This window comes from Elephas maximus, chromosome 7 (genome assembly GCF_024166365.1).
Source record: "Elephas maximus indicus isolate mEleMax1 chromosome 7, mEleMax1 primary haplotype, whole genome shotgun sequence".
NCBI lineage: Eukaryota > Metazoa > Chordata > Mammalia > Proboscidea > Elephantidae > Elephas > Elephas maximus.
In genome coordinates this window covers 14,965,225-14,989,965 of record NC_064825.1, presented here as the reverse complement: position 1 = coordinate 14,989,965, position 24,741 = coordinate 14,965,225, and the positions used below count along the sequence as shown (strand labels likewise).

The 24,741-nt window shown below is 37.9% G+C and overlaps 1 long non-coding RNA gene across 1 annotated transcript in view; it reads left to right on the top strand.

The window, feature by feature from the left end:
• The window catches only part of LOC126079725 (uncharacterized), a 43,583-nt gene extending 20,466 nt beyond the window's left edge, over positions 1–23,117 (top strand). Inside the window, exons 2-3 of the long non-coding RNA XR_007518240.1 lie at positions 20,740–20,823; positions 23,028–23,117. This is a non-coding gene — a long non-coding RNA (uncharacterized LOC126079725). The remainder of the gene's footprint in view (positions 1–20,739; positions 20,824–23,027) is intronic.
• Positions 23,118–24,741: the final 1,624 nt, after the last annotated feature.

The window sequence follows — 24,741 nt, the reverse complement described above, 5'->3', positions numbered from 1 at the left end:
TATAAGTGATCAATGTTTGGGACATGAATGAAGTAGTGTAAGTGACAAATGAGTCCATTAAAAAAAAAAATTGCCCTTGAGTCAATTCCAACTCATAGCAACAGTATAGGACAGAATCAACTAGGATTTCCAAGGTGGTACTATGGAAGCAGGTTGCCACATCTTTCTCCCAGGGAGAGGCTGGTGGGTTTGAGCTACTGATTTTTCAGTTAACAGCCAAGAGCTTAATGATTGCACCGTCAGGGCTCCTCGTAGGTCCTTGGAACCCAAAAAAACCGATTTCGGGTTTAACATTTTAAAATATTTTAGAAGTGAATCATGTGTAACATTAAAATTAGAAGATCTTAGGGAGGCTTTTAAACTGCATTAATCTTGATAATAACAAATCGTTGTCTTTTGGCAGTAACAGTGATGCATCAGGTGCTTCAGATACATTTCTTTTAATTCTTACAATAACCTTTGAAAATAGATATTAATGTCCCCATTTTATTTAAAAAAAAAAAAATTAGCAAGGTTCAGAAAAGTTAAGCAACTTGCACAACATCGTATAACTAGTAATTAATGGATCCAGAATAGAAAATTTGGCATTTGTAAGGCCACAGCTTGTGTTCTTTCTACCAGTTTGTATTCTCTCCTTCATAGAGTATGGTGTCTCATTACAGAAGTTACCCTAACTGAATATTTATTAGGACTATCATTTCAAAAGTTAATTCAAAGTGGAAGCACTCAACTTGCACAAATATACTAAAAAATATTATTAGCACTTGTGCTTGCATTTCACCAAAAATCCCTTTCCCCAGTCTTAGTATTGATAGCCAAGAACCAGAACTCACTATGGAATAATTAGTCATTGAGTTATACATGTTAATTTTAAAGTAATTTTTAATAAAGAAATTAGTAATTTCCAATCTGTTCACAGTTGCAAAGAGACTATGTCTTAGCCATCTAGTACTGCTATCACAGAAATACCACAAGCGGATGGCTTAACAAAGAGAAATTTATTTTCTCACAGTCTAGTAGGTTACAAGTCCAAATTCAGGGTGTCAGCTCCAGGGGAAGGCCTTCTCTCTCTGTCGGCCCTGTAAGAAGGTCCTTGTCCTCAATCTTCCCCTGGTCGAGGACCTTCTCAGGCACAGGAACCCCTGGCCCAAAGGACGCTCTGCTCCTGGTGCTGCTTTCTTGGTGGTATGAGGTACCCAACTTTCTGCTAGCTTCTCTTTCCTTTTATCTCTTAAGAGAAACTCCCTTTACTTTGGATTAGGGATGTGACCTGGATAAAGGTGGTGTTACAATCCCACCCTAATCCTTTAAACATAAAATTACAATCACAAAATGGAGAACAACCACTCAATACTGGGAGGCATGGCCTAACCAAGTTGATACACACATTTTGGGGGGGGGTGTAATTCAATCCATGACAGACTGGTTTTTAATTAAAGTGCTGTTTGTCTCAAGGTCCCTTTATTGTTCAAATTTGAGACTTGGTACTATTTAAGACTTGTCCTTTGGCTCATCAGAATATTTATTTAGTTGTTAAAGTCCTCTAAAGCACCAACCCTGATAATCTTCACTTCTAGTAGAATCATTTTGTAGTTTACAGAGCTGGGAGCTTTTTACTATGAAAAACTGAGAAACAAAACACAAAATTCTGACATTTGAAAGCTCTCTTCAATAAGTACAGGAAATATTGATATTAAAATTATGCCTTCTGGATTCTTAAAAAAAAGATCTGTAACTTCAGCCTTCGTGTACTTAATTCTTCTAATATTATGAAATTCAGTTGACACAATGCAGTTAAAATCTAATAAAAAATTGCAAACTGAAATATAATTCAATGATTTTAGAGATCAAAATAATGTCATGTTTACTTAGAGGTATGTGTTCCACCAACATGAAGGAGAAATGTTTTTGGAGACTGGAATTTAAAAAAAAAACTAAAGACAAAAAATTACAGGAATTTAGTATACACATGTGTAATGAATGTGTATGATCTTCCTACACAAAAGGTATTTAGTTGTAAGCCATATAGTTAACATGCTTGCGCTTTAGTCACCCATTTATTGCTTGGCATATACTGTCCATGGCTCACATTGCTGATTATCATTGAGGGGAGTAGGGGAAAAGAAGGAAGATGAAAAAAAATTTTTTTTTGAGGCCTAATATTTCTTCAATAGATGAAAATTCGGGGCCATATCAGAACAGAACCTATGAGGAGAGGGCATTAATATAGACCTAAAGTATCGTGTTATTGCTTTGTCCACCTAAATAAGTAGTATGGTTTAATGAATGTAGAATAAGGCTTATTGAGAGAATAACTAATTTGATGGGAAAGAGCAGGAACTTGCCTTCTAATCTCCAATAAGAAAATAACCATTGCCTATAATTTTTGTAAGCTTGCCCAAGTTTATACAGATAGTAAGTGGTGGAGCCAGGATGTGATCCCAGATTTGAGGGACTCCTGAAGAAACTAATTGTTCTGAAATATTACCTCGGAAATATTTGTGAGATTGAATCAAAACCAGAAAAAGTATAAGTGAAGTGTGTGTCGGCAGTAACTCAGCACTTAGTGCTACTTAGTCAATTACACAGAAAGCAGAAACCCTAGTAATAGAAAGTTAAAAAAAAAAAAGCTAGGACTAGCTATAGGGTGGGGTCTGGGGCAGTGGTGGTGCACTGGTAGAATTCTCACCTTCCATGCAGGAGACCTGAATTTGATTCCTAACCAGTGTACCTCATGCACAACCTCTCCATGTCTGTCAGTGGAGGCTTGGGTGTTACTATGAGGCTCAACAGGTTTCAGTGGAGCTTCTAGGCTAAGGCAGACTGGGAAGAAAAGCCTGGTGATCTACTTCCAAAATCAGTCAATGAAAACCTGAAAGATCACAAAAGTTTGATCCACACCGATCATGAGGATGATGCAGGACTGGGCAGCATTCTGTTCTATAGTGCGAGGGGTTGGTGAGTGGAGAGTGATTCAATGGCGGCTAACAACAACATAGTGTTGAGCAAAAAAAAAAAACAGTGTGGAGCAACGCTGAGAAAAATGATTCAAGGGTGAGGGCCAGGTATACCTTTATGTGGCTACAAATGGAAAAGTCTGAAGCTAACTCTCACCTCCCTGAGGATTAGAGAGAAGCTGAAAGGAGGGAGTAGGGTGGAGTTTGCAGGATGCCTGCGGAGGCACTGTTGCTGAGGGAAGACAAGAAGGAGTCAGTCCTCCCAGAAAACAACAGGATTAACACCATTATGCCCACTGAGCAGCCACAATTCAGGCCACAGGATATATATATCCCAGGGGTGAGCACAAGGCCCGACTATGAGTGTTATCCATAAGTCTCACAGGCTTGCAGATCATTCATAGCCTGCCTTCTGCCCAGAGGGAGAGTTCACAGTTCCCAGAGGGTTTGGTGGAGAGGATGGATGGGCCTGTGGGACATCATTTCACTCTGAAGTATTTCTCCCACTGTTCTCTCCTTCAAAGAAGAGACCTGGCCTTTGGGATACAATATAATTCATCCTTAAGGATTTTAAGCTGCTCCAAGATGCAAGTCATGTTCACAGAAAAGAATAGAAGTGTTAGCTCTTACAAGCTAAAAAGGAGTGTAGCTTTGTCTCTCTACTGGGAAGGGGCATGGTTAAAGACAAATAACTGTAGAAATAAAGGAACCAATGAGCAGCTAGAGAAATACTTTATCAATCAGTGTTAAAACAGTATTCTATGATATTGCCAATTGATTATGTAAAGATATATTTATATACTATTATATATGTTATATAATTACACTCATTGCTGTCAAGTCAATTCTGACTCATAGCAACCCAACAGGACAGAATAGAACTGCTCCGTAGAGTTTCCAAGGCTGTAAACTTTACAGAAGCAGACTGTTGCATCTTTCTCCTGCAGAGCAGCTGGGGGCTTTGAGTAAGCAGGCGAGCAATTAACCACTGGGCAACCAAGGCTTCTCTATATAATTATAGGAATTATACATTTACATTCAATAATGGTTCAGAAAATTGGCTTTGAATCAGATCTAGGTTCCAATTCTGTTTTCTCACTTAATAACTCCATAGCCTTTCTGATCATCAGTTTAATCATCTGTTAAATTGACACAATACCTACATTACAGTGTTGCTTCAAGGATTAAATAAAATAATGTATGTATCAATGGTTTGCATGAAATATATGTCCATTAAATTGCAGCTGTTTAAATTAATAATAGGAGAACTATTGCTATTATGGGACCGAATCGTAAGAATGATGGACTTGAATACAGATAACTTACAAAGGTTGGTGGCATTGAAACTCTGAGTGCCGAGACGTATGATTACCAAGATGCTAAATACTAATTGGATTTAATCATATTTAAAACCAGTGTAACTAGATGGGTGGCCAGCTACCATCTACCAACAGTGGCACAGCTGTTGCTATTTAGGCACAATCTAAGAAATAATTTCCATTAGCCTCCAAGAAATTATTTAATGCAACTTCCCAAAGTGTCTAATTCATTACCAGGGTGAGGGGTAGCTTGTTGTCCAGGGATGTGTGATTCTTGAGTGTATCCAGGAAGAAAAAAATTGCCACATAGGCACATGCAATCACAATCAGAAGTTAACTTGAGTTACGGCATTTTTCTGGTTCACCTGATATTTGATTATAGCAAATCCAAGGTGCAAGGTATTTCTCCATGGATATATTAGCTATGGGGTCCCTGGGGGGGGCAAATGGTTAAAGTGCTCGTCTACTAACTATGGCTGCTGACTATAGTTGGTGGTTCCAGTCCACCCAGAGTCACTTAGGAAGAAAGCCTGGCTATCTACTTCCAAAAACTCAGCTGCTGAAAACTCTATGGAGCAAAATTCTAGTCTTTCTCTGACACACATGGGGTCGTCAAGAGTTGGAATCAACTGAATGGCATTTTTTTTTTTTTTCCTATAGTAACTCCAGCCTGTTAAAAGTGTTTAGGTTAAAAATACATTGCAATCCGTAAGATCATTGTCCCTGTATTGGTGTGTATTTTGACATCACGAAAACAGGGCACACATCCAGGGCCACGGATATTTCTTAAAAACCAATCAGGGTACAAGATGAGTTCTTGATATTTCTTCACTCTGGATACTTTATATGTTCCCAAAGCTTGAGTTCACCCATTGAAAAAGACTAAGAGCAAAGCTTCTGAGTAGGGTGAATAAGAGTTGACCAAATGTATGCTTCAGGTCTCAGCCTCCCGTTACCATGTCGAATATGAGGGTCCCAGTCTGAGTGCAGGCTTTGACCTTTACCATTTATGGCATGTCACTTAAATATCCCAAGTCTTGATTTTCTCATCTGGAAATCTAAGGATATGCATTTGATCAGCTCACTGAAGGTGTATAATATACACTGAGCTATATAAAGTATTAAACAATCATAAGGAATAGTAACACATTATGTTAGCATTGTTCACTGAGGACTTATAAATTCTCTTGGAATTAAAATAGCATACCGACATCATGAAAGAAGTTGTCATCCAAATTATTACCCTTGAAAAAAAAACAAACTTTGATGTTACCTAAAAAGGTATACTGTTTAATAATGTGAGGAGAAAAGCAAACCCACTTTAATTGAAAACTGAAGAATAGCCTCTTAAGAGAATGAGGAAGGACCACTTAAGGAAATGGGCCTCTTAGGGGTTTAGATTTACAGTGCATTGATTTTAGACAAAACAAACACTTACTATCCTGTTTTAGCGTAATTATTAAGTCAGTTTCTTGAATGCTGACAGTGTGCCTAGAGCTGCCTTAAACCAAAACCCGTTGCCTTCCAGTCGATTCCAATTCAGAGCGACTCATAGTGACCCTATAGCACAGAGGAGAACGGCCCCATAGGGTTTTCAAAGAGCGGCTGGTGGATTAGAGCTACCTTAGTGCAAGAGTAATAGGCATAAGCCTACATTCAATGGGAAATCTGAGCACCTATATTAGCAAAGAACAATGAATACGAAGGGGGATATAAAACAATCCGCATGTCCTGGCAGAAGACTCATTAGCAGTGCTTTGCTGGCCTGCTTTGTACAGCAGGCGTCTTCCCTGGTTCCTGCACATGTCTAATGTATGCAACAAAATGACTTTTCACAACACCACTATCCCTGCCGCTTCCCTTAGTTCTAAGCTCTTAAGATTTTTGTTCACTTATTATTCTTTTTTGCGTATATACAACTCAACATAACGTACAACTTAGCATTTTAAGCATTTTAAAGTTTAAAATTCAGTGGCATTTAGTCCATTCACAATGTTGTGCAACCATCACCCCTATCTAGTTCCAGAACGTTTTCATCACTCCCAAAAGCAAACTCAGTACCCATTAAGCAGTTAAAAACAAAAAAAAAACCAAACCCAGTGCCATTGAGTCAATTTCAACTCATAGCAACTCTATAGGACAGAATAGAACTGCCCCATAGAGTTTCCAAGGAGTGCCTGGTGGATTCGAACTGCCGACGCTTTGGTTAGCAGTCCCTGGCAATCATTAATCTGCTTTCTGTCTCTATGGATCTGCCTATTCTGAATATTTCATATAAATGGAACCATACATTATGTGGTCTTTTGTGTCTGGCATCTTTCATTCAGCATGTTTTCAAGGTTCATGGATTTTTTTTTTATGGCTGAATAATATTCCACTGTATGGATATACTGCATTTTGTTTATCCACTTATGAATTGATGGACGTTCAGCTATTTCTCCCTGTGGCTGTTATGAATAGTGCTGTTATGAACATCAGTGTATAAGTTTCTGTTTGAAAAACTGTTAAGTTTTTAATGTCCCTTTTTGCCTTCTAGAGGAGTTCTGGTAGCATAGTGGCTAAGCATTCAGCTGCTAACTGAGAGGTGGGCGGTTCAAGGCCACGAGCAGCTCCATGGAAGAAAAGACCTGCCAATCTTTTCCCGTAAAGATTTCAGCCTAGGAAAACCTTTTGGGGCAGTTCTACTTGGTCATATTGGGCCACTATGAGTCTATGGGGCAGTTCTACTCTGTCCTGTTCTACTCTCACTATGAGTCGGAATCGACTCGACAGCAACAGGTTTTTAGGTTATGAGTCAGCATAGATTTGATGGCACACAACAACATTGCCTTCTAGACAAAGATTAAGCTCTCCTTTCAGTGTGGTATGTTATGTTGTTTGGCTCTGCTTGCCTTTCCAGGTTCTTCTCTCACCAGTCCCCCATTTTGTGCATACCTTTCTGCCACCCCCCAACACTTATACAAACCCAAGGTTGCCACACACCTCTGTGCCTTTGCTTTCTGACTTTTCAAGAAGCAGGTTCAGCATCACCTCCTGCTAGAAGCATTTCCACATCTCCTTTGTTTGCTTCTGCTCATCTAACCTGTATACATATTAATTAATAGGCCTATTGCATTCTATTACACCTATTTCTGTGAATATTTTTCTTTCTGGTAAATGATGAACTCCAGGGAAGAATAGACTAATTCATCTGTGAATCCAAGCAAAGGATCTTGCCATATAGTAGTTGTTCAAAAAAGGCATGATGACTAAATATATTAAACTTATAAGTGTATGCATACTGTTGGCATTCTATGGAAAAGGAAGGGAAGTGAGTTCTTTATAGTTGTTCAATCCTGTCTTTAAGCAGCAATTGCCTTTCAACTCTCCTTATCTTTCTTTATCTCAGAGAGTCAATTAATCTTTCAAGCTCACCTCTCAAGTAAGCCCTCAAGAAAAACAGCTAGATCTAGATAAGAATAATGGAAATGGTCAGGAAAAGTTGACAAAATGTATAGCACTTCCAACCTTATCACCCTAGGTCCACATCAGTTCGCTTTGCTTGCTATTATCTAATAAAAACAAATCTATTATTTAATACAGACGAGTACAGACTTAGGTACAAAATTGAAAGGCTCAGCTTTCGTACCACTTCAACTGGCCACGTGATCTCCAACTACATATTTATTTTGATTCAAAAAATTAAAATATTCAGTGCAGTAGATTATAAAGAATTTTTTTTTACCCACACACATTAAAATATATTCAAAATATGTTGAATCCATCATCAGCTCTTAATTGGCAATGTTAATAAGGGACAAAATTGTATATTTTATTTCAAATGAAAAATGCTAACCATGCCCTCACCCAACCAAATTATATGTTTAAGGCAGGATAAAACTCAAGCGTCACTCTTTCTGAGAAGTATTCTCAGCTATGCCAGTCTAATTTAAGTGTACTTTTAACTGCATTCATTATAACTTTCTCTTGCCTTCCCCACAGGGAAGACAGATCCGTGTCTTATTTGATTCTGTATCTACAAATTATTAATATAGTTCCCTATATATAGTGAGGTCTCTGTGTGGTACAAATACCACTTGACTGCTAAGCAAAAGGTTGGCCGTTTGAGTTTACCCAGAGGCACCTTGGAAGAAAGGCCTGGTGGTCTACATCAGAAATATCAGCCATGGAAAACCCTATGCAGCACAGTTCTACTCTGACAGACATGGGTTGCCATGAGTCAGAGTTGACTAGATAGCAGCTGACTTTTCTATAGGTAGTAGGTTATCAATCAGTATTTGTTGAATGAATATCATACACATTTAATCAACTTAGATAGAGATTTGATATTACGAGACAATAATGACTGGAGTCAGTAGTAAGCACTGAATTAGGTTCATGCTGCAAAATAACTCAGAAGGCCAGAGAGACATTTTGCTAGTAAAACATGGCATGAAATCAGGTTTTAACCAACATTAGTGCAACTGAGGCTCGAGGAGTGAGGAGCCATGAAGACTGGCTTGTGGAGAAGTGATTATAGAACCCCACAGAGAGGAATCTAGGCCACTTTCAGTTTTTTTAAATGATGCCTGTGGTGTTACTTATCTAGCACTGCCATAACAGAAATACCACAAGTGCGTGTCTTTCAAAAACAAAAATTTATTTTCTCACAGGTCTGGAGGCTAAAAGTCCAGCTCGTAGAGCTAGGGGGAGGTCCTTCCTTGTCTATTTCACCTACTCAAAAAAACCAAAACCAAACTAGCTGCCAGTAATCCTTGGTGTTCCTGGCTTTGTAGATGCATCTGTCTCTGTCATTTGTCTTCCTTTTCCCCCTTGTGTGTCTCTGTGTCTATTTTGCTTTTTATAATTCAGAAGTTACTAGGTTTAGGACCCACTTGACACTGATATGGCCTCATTAACATAATAAAAATAGCTTTTTTTCTAAACAGGCTCATTTTTACTGGTATAAAAAACACATTGCTGTCAAGTCATATAGAGCCTATTTACAGGTTAGGGCTTAGGATTTCAAAACATATTTTGGGGAACACACCTCAATTCAATATGTATGTCATAAAATTGCTTCTCTTGTTAAATAATGAATTTAATTTTAAAATAACAAGTTACCTTAATTTTAAAATTTCTGTTTATATTGCTATGAGAATTTGGGAATAAAATATTTATTATAAAACAAAACTGACAAGATCAAAAACAAGAATAATTTTTTTTTGCCTTTCAACTCTGAAGACCTTCAAGAATAAGTGCATAAAATAAGCCTAACTTTGCATAATTGGAATAATCTATCTCATATGCCTTACATATTTCATAAATCAAAAATGTTATCTATGTGATAGATTTAAAAAAAAAAAAGCTCACTGCCACTGAGTCAATTCTGACTCATAGCAACCCCATAGGGTTTCCAAGGCTATAAATTGCTATGGAAGAAGATTGCCACATCTTTCTCCTGTGGAGCAGCTGGTGGTTTTGAACCTCCGACCTTCCAGTTAGCAGTCAATTGCTTTAACCAGGGCCTCCTACATGATGCATGGTGACAATAATACCTAAATCTTTTAGGACTTTGTTAATCCATAGGTTTCCAGGCAATTTGGAATGCTTCTATCTATTTCAAAAGTCTTAGGGAAATGGGAACAGAAAAGAATTATTACTATTATTCCTTATCCTAAACTCCCATTTTACCCTGTACCTATCTCAATCATTGCATTTTCCATTATGATAAATGTATCTGTTTATGTGTCAGTTCTCTTCACTAGACTGAAAAATCTCCCCATATTGTAATGGTGCTTACTCATCTTTATACCCAGTGCCCTGCACATTCACTGGCACAAGTTTTGACAAAGGATGTGAGCAAAACACTGGTAACAAAGTCAATATTAGAATCCACTGACTCAAGTGATATTCATAGATGTCAAAGTAACTATATATAATCTAGAACGTACTCCTTAGGGACCATCTCTGCCATATTAAAGCATAGGTTCTAATGAACTTTAGACTTGTCTATTTTCCAAGTGGCAGGCTTTGTGCTTTGAATATTGAACATTGCTGAAATCATGACATAGAAAGATTTGTCAAACTGTCTTCTTAGTTCTCAAATTGTCCAAAGATGCTCAACTCTTAAGTCTAACAAAGACTTCAGAGTGAACTTAAGACTCTTAAGTCAAACAAAATTTGGCAGAGAAACAAAAGAATCCAAGAAGTTTTAAGTTTATCTCCTGTTGTTTTTCCCTCTACGAAAAGCTCCTACAGCCATGACCTACTTTCATATCAAAAGTCAATTTTGTGAAGAAAACCACCTTAGTTTTATACAAGTTACTTATTTGTGTTTTTGTCCTTTCTTTGAGAGTCACTCCCATATAAAGTAAAATCTAAAATTTTATGTATTTCTCTATTTTTGAAATATCGATTTGATTTCATTAAAGCATACTCTACACATTAACTTCAAAAGAATATGATACTAAGATCTTTTTTCTAATTCTCACTGCCCCATAAAATATATCTTTAGATTAGTCTTTAATGTAGTATTTTACATTTACATAGCATTTTAGTATTACTTATTCTACCTATTTTCACTTTAGCTATTCACAGAAGGCAGCCACTGATATCGTATCTGGATTTCCCCTAAGAGGCCATGTCATAGAATTCACATTCACCTCAAGAAAAAGTTTAAACACAGAAGAAAACATTCTTTGACGGTTATGAGGGAAGGGAGGAAGGGAGAGGGCTATTCACTAATTAGGTAGTAGACAAGAACTATTTTAGGTGAAAGGAAAGACAAAGTATGATACAGGAGAGGTCAGCACAACTGGACTAAACCAAAAACAAAGAAGCTCCCTGAATACAACCAAATGCTTTGAAGGCCGGATTAGCAGGGACAGGGGTCTGGGGACCATGATTTCAGGGGACATCTTGGTCAATTGGCATAAGAAAATGTATTAAGAAAACTTTCTGCATCCCACTTTGGTGAGCGGCATCTGGGGTCTTCAATGCTGGCAAGTGACCATCTAAGATGCAACAGTTGGTCTCAACTCACCGGGAGCAAAGGAGAATGAAGAACACCAAAGACATAAGGTAAAAATGACCCCCAGAGACAGAAAAGGCCATGTAAACCAGAGACTACCTCAGACTGAGACAGGAGGAACTAGATGGTGCCCAGCTACCACTGATGACTGCCCTGAAATGGAGCACAACAGTGAATCTCTGATGGAGCAGGAGAACAGTGGGATGAAGATCTCAAATTCTCATGAAAAAGACCAGCCTTAATGGTCTGAATGAGACTAGAGGGACCCAAGAGGTCATGGTCCCTGGACCCTCTGTTAGCCTAAGACTGTAACCATTTCCGAAGCTACTCTTCAGACAGCGATTGGGCTAGACTATAAGACAGAAAATGATACTGGTGAGGGGTGAGCTTCTTGGCCTGAGTAGACACATGAGACTATGTGTGCAGCTCCTGTCTGGGGGGGAGATGAGAAGCTAGAGGGGGACAGGAGATGGCTGAATGGATACGGAGAATACAGGATGGAGAGGAGGAGTGTGCTGTCTTAATGGGGGAGAGCAGCTAGGAGAACATAGCAAGGTGTATAAAAGTTTTTATATAAGAGACTGACTTAATTTGCAAACTTTCACTTAAAGCACAATAAATTAAAAAAAAAAAATTCACATTTAAATTCAGAGGGTATTTACCCATATCTATAAAAAAAAAATTTTTTTATTATGAGGCATATATGATTTTTTTTTTTTTTGCTCTTAAAGAGCAAGAATCTCATGCACATGAACATTTTTGCTAGCAGTATACAATGATATGTGCACAAGGAATCAAATAAAAGAGATAAACATAGGCATGAGTAAGTAGAAATGGCTCATGCAGTACGTTAGACCTCAGTAAGGCCTAGAAGACCAGGTAGAATTTAAATAAACAAATGAAGAGAGATAAAAGTATAAGTTCTTAACAAAATCCACAAGGTTCTACATTCTCCAGCTCCTGATAACGTCTTGCTCACTGAGGACCAGCCCATTCTTCAGAGCTGAGCCTGTGCATATGCTGATCCTCCTGCTGTTCCCATCCCTCATCTGGTGAACTCATCACATAGGTCTTATCTTTAATGTAAGTTCCTCAATAAAAACCTCCTTTGAGAGTACCATCCCCCAAATTAAACAAGCCCCCTTTATTATATTCACATCAAACCCATTGTTTTCCTTAATAATGCATAATACAAGTGGTAATTATATTTATTTATTTGTATGCTAATTTGTGTCCAAGAAGCAGTGAAGGCATTGCTGAAAAGGAGGCTCAAGGAATTGACAGAATGCCAATTGAGATGTTTCAGCAAACGGAATGCAGCACTTTGAGTGCTCACTCATCTATGCCAAGAAATTTAGAAGACAGTTGCCTGGCCAACTGACTGGAAGAGATCCATATTGCCTATTTCCAAGGAAGGTGATCCAACTGAAGGTGGAAATTATCAAACAATATTATTAATATCACATACAAGTAAAATTTTGCAGAAGATAATTCAAAAGAGACTGCAGCAGTATATTGATAGAGAAATTCAAGCCAGATTCAGAAGAAGATGTGGAATGAGGCTGATGTCAGATAGATTCTGGCTGAAAGCAAAGAATACAAAAAGATGTTTACCTGTGTTTTATCAATTATGCTAAGGCATTTGACTGTGTGGATCATAAGAAATTACAGGTAACATTGCAAAGAATGTGAATTCTAGAACACTTAATTGTGCGTATGAGGAACCTGAGTATAGATCAAGAGGCAGTTGTTTGAACAGAATAAGGGGATACTGATTGTTTTAAAGTCAGGAATGGTGTGTATCAGGGTTGTATTCTTTCACCATACCTATTCAATCTGTATACTGAGCAAATAATCCCAGAAGCTGGACTGTATGAAGAGGAGCGGGGCATCAGGATTGGAGGAAGACTCATTAACAACCTGCATTATGCAGCTGACACAACCTTGCTTGCTGAAAGTGAAGAGGATGTGAAGCACTTACTAATGAAGATCAGAGACCACAGTCTTCAGTATGGATTGCACCTCAACATAAAACAAAAATCCTCACAGCCAGACCAATGAGCAACATCATGAAAAACAGAGAAAAGATTGAAGTTGTCAAGGATTTCATTTTACTTGGATCCACAATCAATAGCCATGGAAGCAGCAGTCAAGAAATCAAGACGCATTGCATTGGGTAAATCTGCTGCAAAGGACCTCTTTAAAGTGTTGAAGAGCAAAGATGTCACCCTGAAGACTAAGGTGAGCCTGACCCAAACCATGGTGTTTTCAATAGCCTCATATGCATACGAAGGCTGGACAATGAATAAGGAACACCCAAGAAGAATTGATGCCTTTCAATTGTGGTGCTGGTGAAGAATAGTGAATATATCATGGACTGCCAGAAGAACTAACAAATCTGTCTTCGAAGAAGTACAATCAGAAGTCTCCTTAGAAGCAAGGATGGCGAGATTACGTCTCACACACTTTGGACATGTTACCAGAAGAGACCAGTCCCTGGAGAGGGACATCATGCTTGGTAAAGTAGAGAGCTAGTGAAAAAGAGGAAGACCTTCAACGAGATGGATTGTGGCTGCAACAATGGGCTCAAGCATAACAAGGATTGTGAGGATGGCGCAGGATCGGGCAGTATTTTGTTCTGTTGTGCATAGGGTTGCTATGAGTCAGAACCAACTTCACAGCACCAAACAATAATAACAACAATTTGTGTACCACATATCTTCACTCTACACTCCATAGATCAGGGATTATGTCTGTTATTTGCATCTGTGTTTTGTATCCTGAACACACAGAAGAGTTCTTGACACATTGGAGGCACTCACATAATAATTTTTGAGTCAATAAATGGTACAAAGCCGAGCTCTAAAGAGTATCAAATTTTTATGCAAATAACAGGCCTGTTCTATGATTTTTTTTTTTGCCAATCATGTCCATGTCCTCTCCCCCAAGAGGTATTTTTGTAAGTACAATATGTAATTTTTTTTAACATGTTGCTACAAAAAATTAGCAGAGTGCACTTACAAAAATATTTCAAGGAGGTTGTGGTTGGCAAACAAAAGTAGAGCATGCACATTACTTGTGTAAAAATACAGGAGACAAATAGACCATTCCAATCATACCAATTATAGTATAGAAGGAATATTATGGATTTTGGAGCCAAATCAACTTTTGTTTGAATCCGTGCTCTGTGAGATGCTAACTGTATGACAGGTATTGACTATTTCTGAGATTCAAATTCCTCATAGATAAAATGGGGATGGTAACCCTACCTTGTAGGTTTCCTGCAAGGATTAAATGAAACAGTGGATACAAAATGCCCAGTACACTGCTTACAGTACATTGAGTTTCTAACATTTTTATACTAGTAATAATTATATCTTCCATGTGTCTGTCAGTTTGTTGTACTGTGGGGGCTTGCATGTTGCTGTGATGCTGGAAGCTATGCCACCAGTATTGAGATACCAGCAGGGTCATCCATGGAGGACAGGTTTCAGCTGAGCTTCCAGCCTAAGACAGACTAGGAAGAAGGACCTGACAGTCTACTTCTGAAAAGAATTAGCCAGTGAAAACCTTATGAACAGCAGCGGAATATTATCTGATATAGTGCTGGAAGATGAGCCCCCCAGGTTAGAAGGCATTCAAAAGACGACAAGGGAAGAGCTGCCTCCTCAAAGTAGAGTCGACCTTAATGATGTGGATGGAGTAAAGCTTTCAGGACCTTCATTTGCTGATGTGGTACAACTCAAAATGAGAAGAAACAGCTGCAAACGTGCATTAATAATTGGAACCTAGAATGTATGAAGTATGAACCTAGGAAAGTTGGAAATAGTCAAAAATGAAATGGAACGCATAAACATCAATATCCTAGGCATTAGTGAGTTGAGATGGACTGTTATTGGCCAGTTTGAATGGAATAATCATATAGTCTACTATGCCAGAAATGACAACTTGAAGAGGAATGGTGTTGCATTCATCGTCAAAAAGGACATTTCAAGATCTATGCTGAAGTACAACACTGTCAGTGATAGGATAATGAAGATTTTTTTCAGCTGCTACAGTCTGAAATTGATCGAACTTGCAATCAGGATGCATTGATAATTACTGGTGACTGGAATGCAAAAGTTGGAAACAAGAAATAGGGATTGGTAGTTGGAAAATACGGTGTTGGTGATAGAAACAATGCCAGAGATCGAATGATAGAATTTTGCAAGACCAACGACTTTTTCATTGCAAATACCTTTTTCGCAACATAATCAATGACTATACACATGGCCCTTGCCAGATGGAACATACAGGAATCAAACGGACTACATCTGTGGAAAGAGACGATGGAAAAGCTCAACATGATCAGTCAGAACAAGGTCAGGGGCAGGCTGTGGAACAGATAATCAATTGTTCATATGCAAGTTCAAGCTGAAACTGAAGAAAATCAGAGCAAGTCCACGAGAGCCAAAATATGACCTTGAGTATATCCCACCAGAATTTAGAGTTCATCTTGAGAATAAATTTGACACGTTAAACACTAATGGCAGAAGACCAGACAAGTTGTGGAATGACATCAGGAACATCATACATGAAGAAAGCAAGAGGTCATTGAAAAGACAGGAAAGAAAGAAAAGACCAAGATGGATGTCAGAGGAGACTCTGAAACTTGCTCTCAAACGTCAAACAGCTAACGCAAAACGAAAATGATGAAGTAAAAGAACTGAACAGAAGATTTCAAAGGACAGCTTGAGAAGACAAAGTGTTATAACGACGTGCGAAGAGCTGGAAAGAGAAAACCAAAAGGGAAGAACACGCTCAGCATTTCTCAAGCCGAAAGAACTGAAGAAAAAAATTCAAGCCTCAAGTTGCAATAGTGAAGGATTCTATCAGGAAAATACTAAACGACACAGGAAGCCTCAAAAGTAGATGGAAGAAAACGCAGAGTCATTATATCAAGAAGAATTAGTCGATGTTTAACCATTTTAAAAGGTAGCATATGATCAGGAACCGATGGTACTGAAGGAAGTCGTACAAGCTGCACTGAAGGCACTGGCAAAAAACAAGGCTCCACAAAGTGACGGAGTGACTGAGATGTTTCAACGATCAGATGCAGCGCTGGAAGTGGTCACTAGTCTATGCCAAGAAATATGGAGGACAGTTTCCTGGCCAACCAACTGGAAAAGATCCATATTTATGTCTATTCCCAAGAAAGGTGATCCAACCAAATGTGGAAATTATGAAAAAATGTCATTAACGTCACATCCAAGCAAAATTTTTCTGAAGATCACTCAAAAGTGGCTGCAGCAGTATATCGACAGGGAACTGCCAGAATTCAGGCCTGATTCAGAAGAGGTGGTGGGACCAGGGATATCAATACTAATGTCAGATGGATCCTGGCTGAATGCAGAAAATACCAGAAGGATGTTTACCTGTGTTTTAGTGACTATGCAAAGACATTCGACTGTGTGGATCATAACAAATTAAGGATAACATTGCGAAGAATGGGAATTCCAGAACAGTTAATCGTCCTCATGATGAACCTGTATATAGGTCAAGAGGCAGCTGTTCAGACACTGAGTAGTTTAAAATCAGGAAAGGTGTGTATCAGGGTTGTGTCCTTTCACCGTACCCATTCAATCTGTATGCTGAGCAAATAATCCGAGAAGCTGGACTATATGAAGAAGAACACGGCATCAGTATGGGAGGGAGAATCATTAACAACCTGCATTATGCAGATGACACAACCTTACTTGCTGAAAAGTTAAGAGGACTTGAAGCACTTATTGAGGAAGATCAAAGACCACAGCCTTCAGTATTTATTACACCTCAACATAAAGAAAACAAAAATCCTCACAACTGGACCAGTGAGCAACATCAGGATAAATGGAAAAAAGATTGAAGTTGTCAAGCATTTCATTTTACTGGGATCCACAGTCAACAGCCACGGGAACAGCAGTCAAGAAATCAAAAGACACATTGCATTGGGCACATCTGCTGCAAAGGACCGCTTTAAAGTGTTGGAACACAAAGATGTCACCTTGGAGACTAATAAACTGCTGTTAGATTAATAAGTACTACTTGGCATTTTTTCATAAAATTAAATGAGAAAAACTAAAGTCCACTTAAATCACCTAATTTTCTGAGTCCGTTTGAGTCAGTGAAATAGCATCCTGTGTATTTTGCCCAAAAGAAATATACAATCAAACCTTCCCTAGTTTGCAGGTTTTTCAGGAAATGAATGGACAACCAGCGAGGATGTGCGTGTTAAACTGGCATTTTATAGAAATCACTGATAAATCAGGAAAATAGTACAGGTCTAAAAATATTTACTCACACTTACTTTATGCTGAATGCTCATTCAAATCCTCAGGGCCTTTTGGATCTTAAATTAGTATTAAGATTAATGGAAAAAATATTTCTATCAATTTAAAATAGTGTGTTGCCTAAATCCCTTATCTGGCAGCTTCTTGACAGAAATATTAATTTTCGGTATTTAGAGCTGAAATGACTACTCATGGGTGTGAAATTTCTTGCATTTTAAACCTTCGATTTATCTCAAATATGTGTTTTTTAAGAATGTAACTGTCCGTGCAAAGACTGACAAACCTACAATTTTGTCTTCACTAACACTTCTCCTTCCTCAAAACCTGCATCACCCACAATTCTGACTTATAATGTCATTATTATATTTTAAATTTTCTTTTTAAATCCAAGGAATTTTTGCTTTTAGAAAAGAAAAGAAAAGGTGATGAAATGTTAATTTAGGTTGAAAAGTGTGAAGGATATACAAAGCAAATAACCCCCCCCCAAAAAAGCAAATAGTTCCACAAAATATACAATAATGTAGTAACTATATTGTCATAATATGTAAATAATGAATGCAACACAAATTTAAGTTAAAGAATGGTGATTAAGCTGTAGATGGAGGCCAAGATACATCGTCTTTATTTTCTCATTTTATAATATTCATTCAGATTGAAGTAAACTAAGGGAAAATATCTCCACATATAGGTGCCAATACAGATGTAGATGCAGTTAGTACTTATTGTGTGATATGGTGTTTAAGCAAACTCAGGGGCACCACCTTACCAGAGGGCAAAAATGGAAAGATTTTGAAGCCGACAATGAGAAAGAGTGATTTATTAATTTTTATAGAAATATCACGTTTTAGAAGTATAGTAATGGCACATACACATCAAAAATTTAACTCTGCTTGGGAAATGTCTGGAAATCTTAAATTGTGTGCATTCAGCGTAGCTAAAATAGTTATCATATTGCTTACTTGGCTGTATTCTTTCTATTATTTCATTATCTGTTTGGAGAAGAGTCCCATTTTTTCAAGATTAGAAATTCCAGGCAGCACCCTCTCAATGATAATTCAATATTTCCTCATTTTACAAAGATCTCATTTACTAGATTCTCAGATAAAATAAGCTATCTAGGCCAAGCTTACTTTGATAAATGGACCTTGGAATCCTTTCTTGAAACAAAAGCCCCATTAACTACAAGACATATCCCAAGGTTACAACGAAGTATAAATTGATTCCATTAGGGAAAAAACCTCTCTTGGTTATCCTAACTAAAGCAACACTGAAGAGAATGGGGGAGGGTAAAAGAAGAGATGGATTCCATTTTTAATTATTAAAATGATAGACAAAAGACAAAGTTTATTGGGAATCCAATGTCATAAACCTGATTGTGATGTCTTCCCTAAAGCACCGTTTTCAAATCTAACTGTGATTGTGAAAACTGTAAATTGCAGTCCACCTCCCTAAAGCCATCCAACGAAGAATTTATTTTTTCTCAGTAGCCAAGCCTTTCATGGAAGAGCAATTGGAAGTCTCATACATTGCTGCTGGAAATGCACTTCGGAGAAGTTCAGCAGTTTCTTATGATGTTAAACACTTATCATACAGCCTAGGTATTAAAAGAATAAAAGAACTCATATATTCTTACAAGACTTATACTTGATTATTAATAGCAACTTTATTCATAATAGTCAAAATCTGAAAACAACTCAAATGTTCATAAGCTAATGAATGGCTGAAAAAACCGTGGTGCATCACACAATGGAATTACTACTCAGCATTAAAAAGAAACAATTACCTATATATGCAACAATGTTGGTGATTCTCATACACATTATGAATGAAGCCAGACACAAATGGCTAAATACTATATTTATATTGTATTCTAGGAGAAGCAAAACTACAGGGACAGAAATCAGACCACTGGTTCCTAGGAGCGCAGGAGCCTGACCATAAATGGTATAAGGATTCTTTGTAGATGAAATATTCTACATCTTGATTGTGGTGGTGGGTAGTGATTGCATATATTTGTCAAACTTATCAAATCTACATAGAAAAAAGGGGAATTTTAATATATATATATATATATATCTTGATAAACCTGACTTAACAAAAGAAATTTAGTTTTTCACAATGGTTTCTAATACTAATGTTGATACAATACTAATGAACACTTAGCACCTTACAGGTGCTTATGTGAAAGTGTAACTTATAAATACACCTTCACAAAAGCATCTTATTGGATCCATATCAATGTCAAGTCAGTAAGTACTATTAAAATCATTTTTTACAGGTGTGGCCATTGAGTTTTGGAAGTTTTCAGTGTTTTTTCCCCAAAAAAAATATTACAATTGCTATGTAGAGTAGCTAGAGCTCAGATGCAGTCCTACTGAGATTCAATCAGAGTGATAATGTAGTAAAACAACATGAAATTTTGAATCACAAGTGTATGAGATCAAATCCTGTAAATACTTCTAAAATATGTAGAAAACTGGGCAGAATATATATAATTGGTTATACATTTTATATATGTATACGAGCCCTGGTGGCACAGTGGTTAAGAGTTTGACTGCTAACCAAAAGGTCAGCAGCTGGCATCCACCAGCTGCTCCTTGGAAGCCATATGGGGCAGTACTACTCTGTCCTATAGGGTCACTATGAGTTGGAATCAACTTGGCAGCAATGGGTTTCCCTATTTTGGTATATATATGTATGTTTGTGTATATATATATACACACACACATATAATTTGTATACATATATCATATATGTATATATGATATATAATCCATATATCATATATATAATCTTTTTGAGCCTTGCTTTATTAAAAATTATCATGAGTATTAAAGAGACAACTTTTACAAAGTGTCAGGCACAATGCCTAGCACCTACTAAGTATTATCTTATTATTTGTCCATTCCGTTCATCTTTCCACTAAACCACTATCCCTCCATCGTTCCACTAAAGCACTATGGGCCACAGACGGTGCGTTCATTGCACTGCCATCCACTAAGAGTGTCTACCTCTCCCTTTCCACTGATATTCGCTGGTATCAAGCCTTGGAAATTTCTTCCTAAATAGTCTCGCGTTCCTCCCTAGCTTACCCTTCCTCTCCACATCTCCGCTAGTTAAAGCTCTCTTTGTTTTTCTCTTAGATTTTTGAAATAACTTCCTACCCAGCAAGCCAGAATCTGAACAGTTTTCTACATTACTGCGTGAACGAGTGCCCTAAAACCCAGGTTTGATCACATCACTTCCTTACTTATTATCCTTTATTAACTCCTCACACACTGGTAATATGAATTACAATCTCAGTAGCATTGCATATGAAGCTTTTTATTATCTGATCATTGTCTTTTTTTTCCAGCCTCCACTTCCACCACTTCCCCAAAATACTTAGTTTTAGAGATTTTTCTGGTTTTTTTTTTTTTTTTTGGTAATTTACCAGTTTTATATGCTTGGAAGCCCCTTTCACCCCTTCTCTATTGGATTAAATCATTCCTGCCCTTCATTTTCAAATATCATCTCCTCCAGAAAGGCTTGTCTGACTAAGCAAAACTGAATTAAATGCCCTTTCTCTAGGTTCACATACCTTCCTGTGCACACTTCTTTCATGCAGCTTATGACCCTCTATTAACATTGCTGTCACATTTCTCTTTGCCACAGGTCAATGAATATCTTGAGGGCAGAAACAATATCTCACAGTTGTAACTCCAGCAACTAGTACAATGTACAAGGCAGGCATACACTGAATGAAGAAATGAATAATATATGGAATACTGTCTACCATCTCTGTGGTGATTTGGATAAAATGAAGCTTGTGCATCCAATTACTTCCACGTTGTTTATTTTATAATACCTTAGGAAATACAACAATGCTATTTTCTTTCTCTTTATGTAGCCAAACACTTTGGTAGTATTCAATTTCTGAGAAAAGGGTCACGTTGTAGTAAAAAATATAATTAAGTTGATGTCAGAAGAATTATTGCTACTTGCTTCTGTGAGAATAACTTAGCTAAATGACTACCTTCTGTATATTTCAGTTTCCCTCACAAATTAGGTGATAATTTCTGATTTTTTTTAACACCAAAATGCAGTCATTTCCTCTATTCTTTACTTTTGTAAAATCTAGTAACCTTGTTCTCTATGACATGGTTTTAATTTCACTAGTCTTTTCTTTATTTAGCCTAAAAAGTCTTTTGGTAGGTACCCTAGTCAACTGAGACATAAAACACACACATTTACTCTTTGTTGGCCTCCTAGATTCCGGTTCCCTTCCCTATCCAAGTTTGCAACATACTACTGCTAAGTCATCTTTTACACCAATCTCTTAAAGCTATCATCTCTGTATTTCAATGAGCCTGTTTTGCCCTTAGATCAAACACTAACTTCTGAAGGTTACTTCAAAACTCTGAAGCTGGACCTATTCTCCCTGCTTTCTTTTGTCTCCCCTTAACCTTATGCCTCGCCTGCTTCTCTTACAAATCCTTTCCCCTATCTAGCAGCGTTTTGCCCATATTGCCTAGCTTACCCCGTTTCATCTTTCTGTTCTGTTAAGAGTTCAATGTCTATCTCCTTCAAACACTTGTCCTCAATTAATCTGGCTTCTCCTTTAACCTATTCACAAAACTCGTCAGGAAACTTTTCAACTCACCGTACCAAGTAATCAACAATATGGGTAAAAACTAGTAATTTGTAGCCCAAAACGCAGTCATTTAAGGAAGTAATGGGTTAGATTGAGGTGTGAAGTAAATTCCGAAGCACCAGGTCTTGGTCTCGGTTTTATCCGAGATTTGTTGATGCTCTTACTTTAATCCTCAGAGGAGAGCTGGTAAATTATTTAAGTGATGCAGCACCAGGCCCACCAAGCTTTCTAGCTCTCCTGAGATTCTAGCACATACGATCATTCCAGTTTATTAGTTTTATTATATTATATATACCCATTGCCGTCAAGTCTATTCTGACTCATAGCGACCCTGCAGGACAAAGTAGAACTGCCCCATCAAGTTTCCAAGGAGTACCTGGTGGATTTAAACTGCCAGCCTTTCGGCTAGCAGCTGTAGCATTTAAACACTACTCCACCAGTGTTTCCATGTTACATATAGCTAATATACATACAATTTGATGTGATGTTTATTTATATGATCGGGATGATATTTGTTTCCTATTAGATATATATATATATATATAAATTCTAATGCTCTATTACTTTTTTTTGCTATTTTAATTAATTTATTTATTTATTTTTAAATAATTTTTATTGTGCTTTAAGTGAAAGTTTACAAATCAAGCCAGTCTCTCACATATAAACTTATATACACCTTACTACATACTCCCATTTACTCTCTCCCTAATGAGTTAGCCAGCTCCCTCCTTCCAGTCTCTCCTTTCGTGACCATTCTGCCAGTTTCTAACCCTCTCTACCCTCCCATCTCCCCTCCAGACAGGAGATGCCAACACAGTCTCAAGTGTCAACCTGATACAAGTAGCTCACTCCTCATCAGCATCTCTCTCCAATCCATTATCCGGTCCATTCCACGTTTGGTGAGTTGTCTTCAGGAAAGGTTCTTGTCCTAGGCCAACAGAAGGTTTGGGGACCATGACCGCTGGGATTCTTCTGGTCTCAGTCAGGCCATTAAGTCTGGTCTTTTTATGAGAATTTGGGGTCTGCATCCTACTGCTCTCCTGCTCCCTCAGGGGTTCTCTGTCGTGCTCCCTATCAGGGCAGTCATCGGTTGTGGCCGGACACCAACTAGTTCTTCTGGTCTCAGGATGATGTAAGTCTCTACTTCATGTGGCCCTTTCTGTCTCTTGGGCTCATACTTATCGTGTGACCTTGGTGTTCTTCATTCTCCTTTGATCCAGGTGGGTTGAGACCAACGGATGCATCTTAGATGGCCGCTTGTTAGCATTTAAGACCCCAGATGCCACACTTCAAAGTGGGATGTAGAATGTTTTCTTTATAGAATTTATTTTGCCACTTGACTTAGATGTCCCCTGTAGCCATAGTCCCCAAACCCCCACCCTTGCTCCGCTGACCTTCGAACCATTCAGTTTATCTAGGAAACTTCTTTGCCTTGGGTCCAGTCCAGTTGTGCCGACCTCCCCTGCATTGAGTGTTGTCCTTCCTTTCACATAAAGTAGTTCTTATCTACTATCTAATCAGTAAATAACACTCTCCCACCCTCCCTCCCTCCCCCTTCTCATAACTGCAAAAGAATGTGTTCTTCTCAGTTTATACTATTTCTCAAGATCTTATAATAGTGGTCTTATACAATATTTGTACTTTTGCATCTGACTAATTTCACTCAGCATAATGCCTTCCAGGTTCCTCCATGTTATGAAATGTTTCACAGATTCATCATTGTTCTTTACCGATGTGTAGTATTCCATTGTGTGAATATACCATAATTTATTTATCCATTCGTCCATTGATGGGCACCTTGGTTGCTTCCAGCTTTTTGCTATTGTAAACAGAGCTGCAATAAACATGGGTGTGCATATATCTGTTTGTGTAAAGGCTCTTATTTCTCTAGGGTATATTCTGAGGAGTGGGATAGCCGGGTTGTGTGGTAGTTCTATTTCTAACTTTTTAAGGAAACGCCAGATTAAGATTTAAGACAGATTTCCAAAGTGGTTGTACCATTTTACATTCCCACCAGCAGTGTATAAGAGTTCCAATCTCTCCGCAGCCTCTCCAACATTTATTATTTTGTGTTTTTTGGATTAATGCCAGCCTTGGTGGTGTGAGATGGAATCTCATCGTAGTTTTAATTTGCATTTCTCTAATGGCTAATGATCGAGAGCATTTTCTCATGTATCTGTTAGCTGCCTGAATAGCTTCTTTAGTGAAGTGCCTGTTCATATTCTTTGCCCAATTTCTAATTGGGTTGTTTGTCTTTTTGTGGTTGGGTTTTAACAGCATCATATAGATTTTAGAGATCAGGCGCTGGTCAGAGATGTCATAGCTGAAAATTCTTTCCGAATCTGTAGGTGGTCTTTTTACTTTTTTGGTGAAGTCTTTAGATGAGCATAGGTGTTTGATTTTTAGGAGCTCCCAGTTATCTGGTTTCTCCTCGTCCTTTTTAGTAATGTTTTGTATTCTGTTTATGCCTTGTATTAGGGTTCCTAACGTTGTCCCTATTTTTTCTTCCATG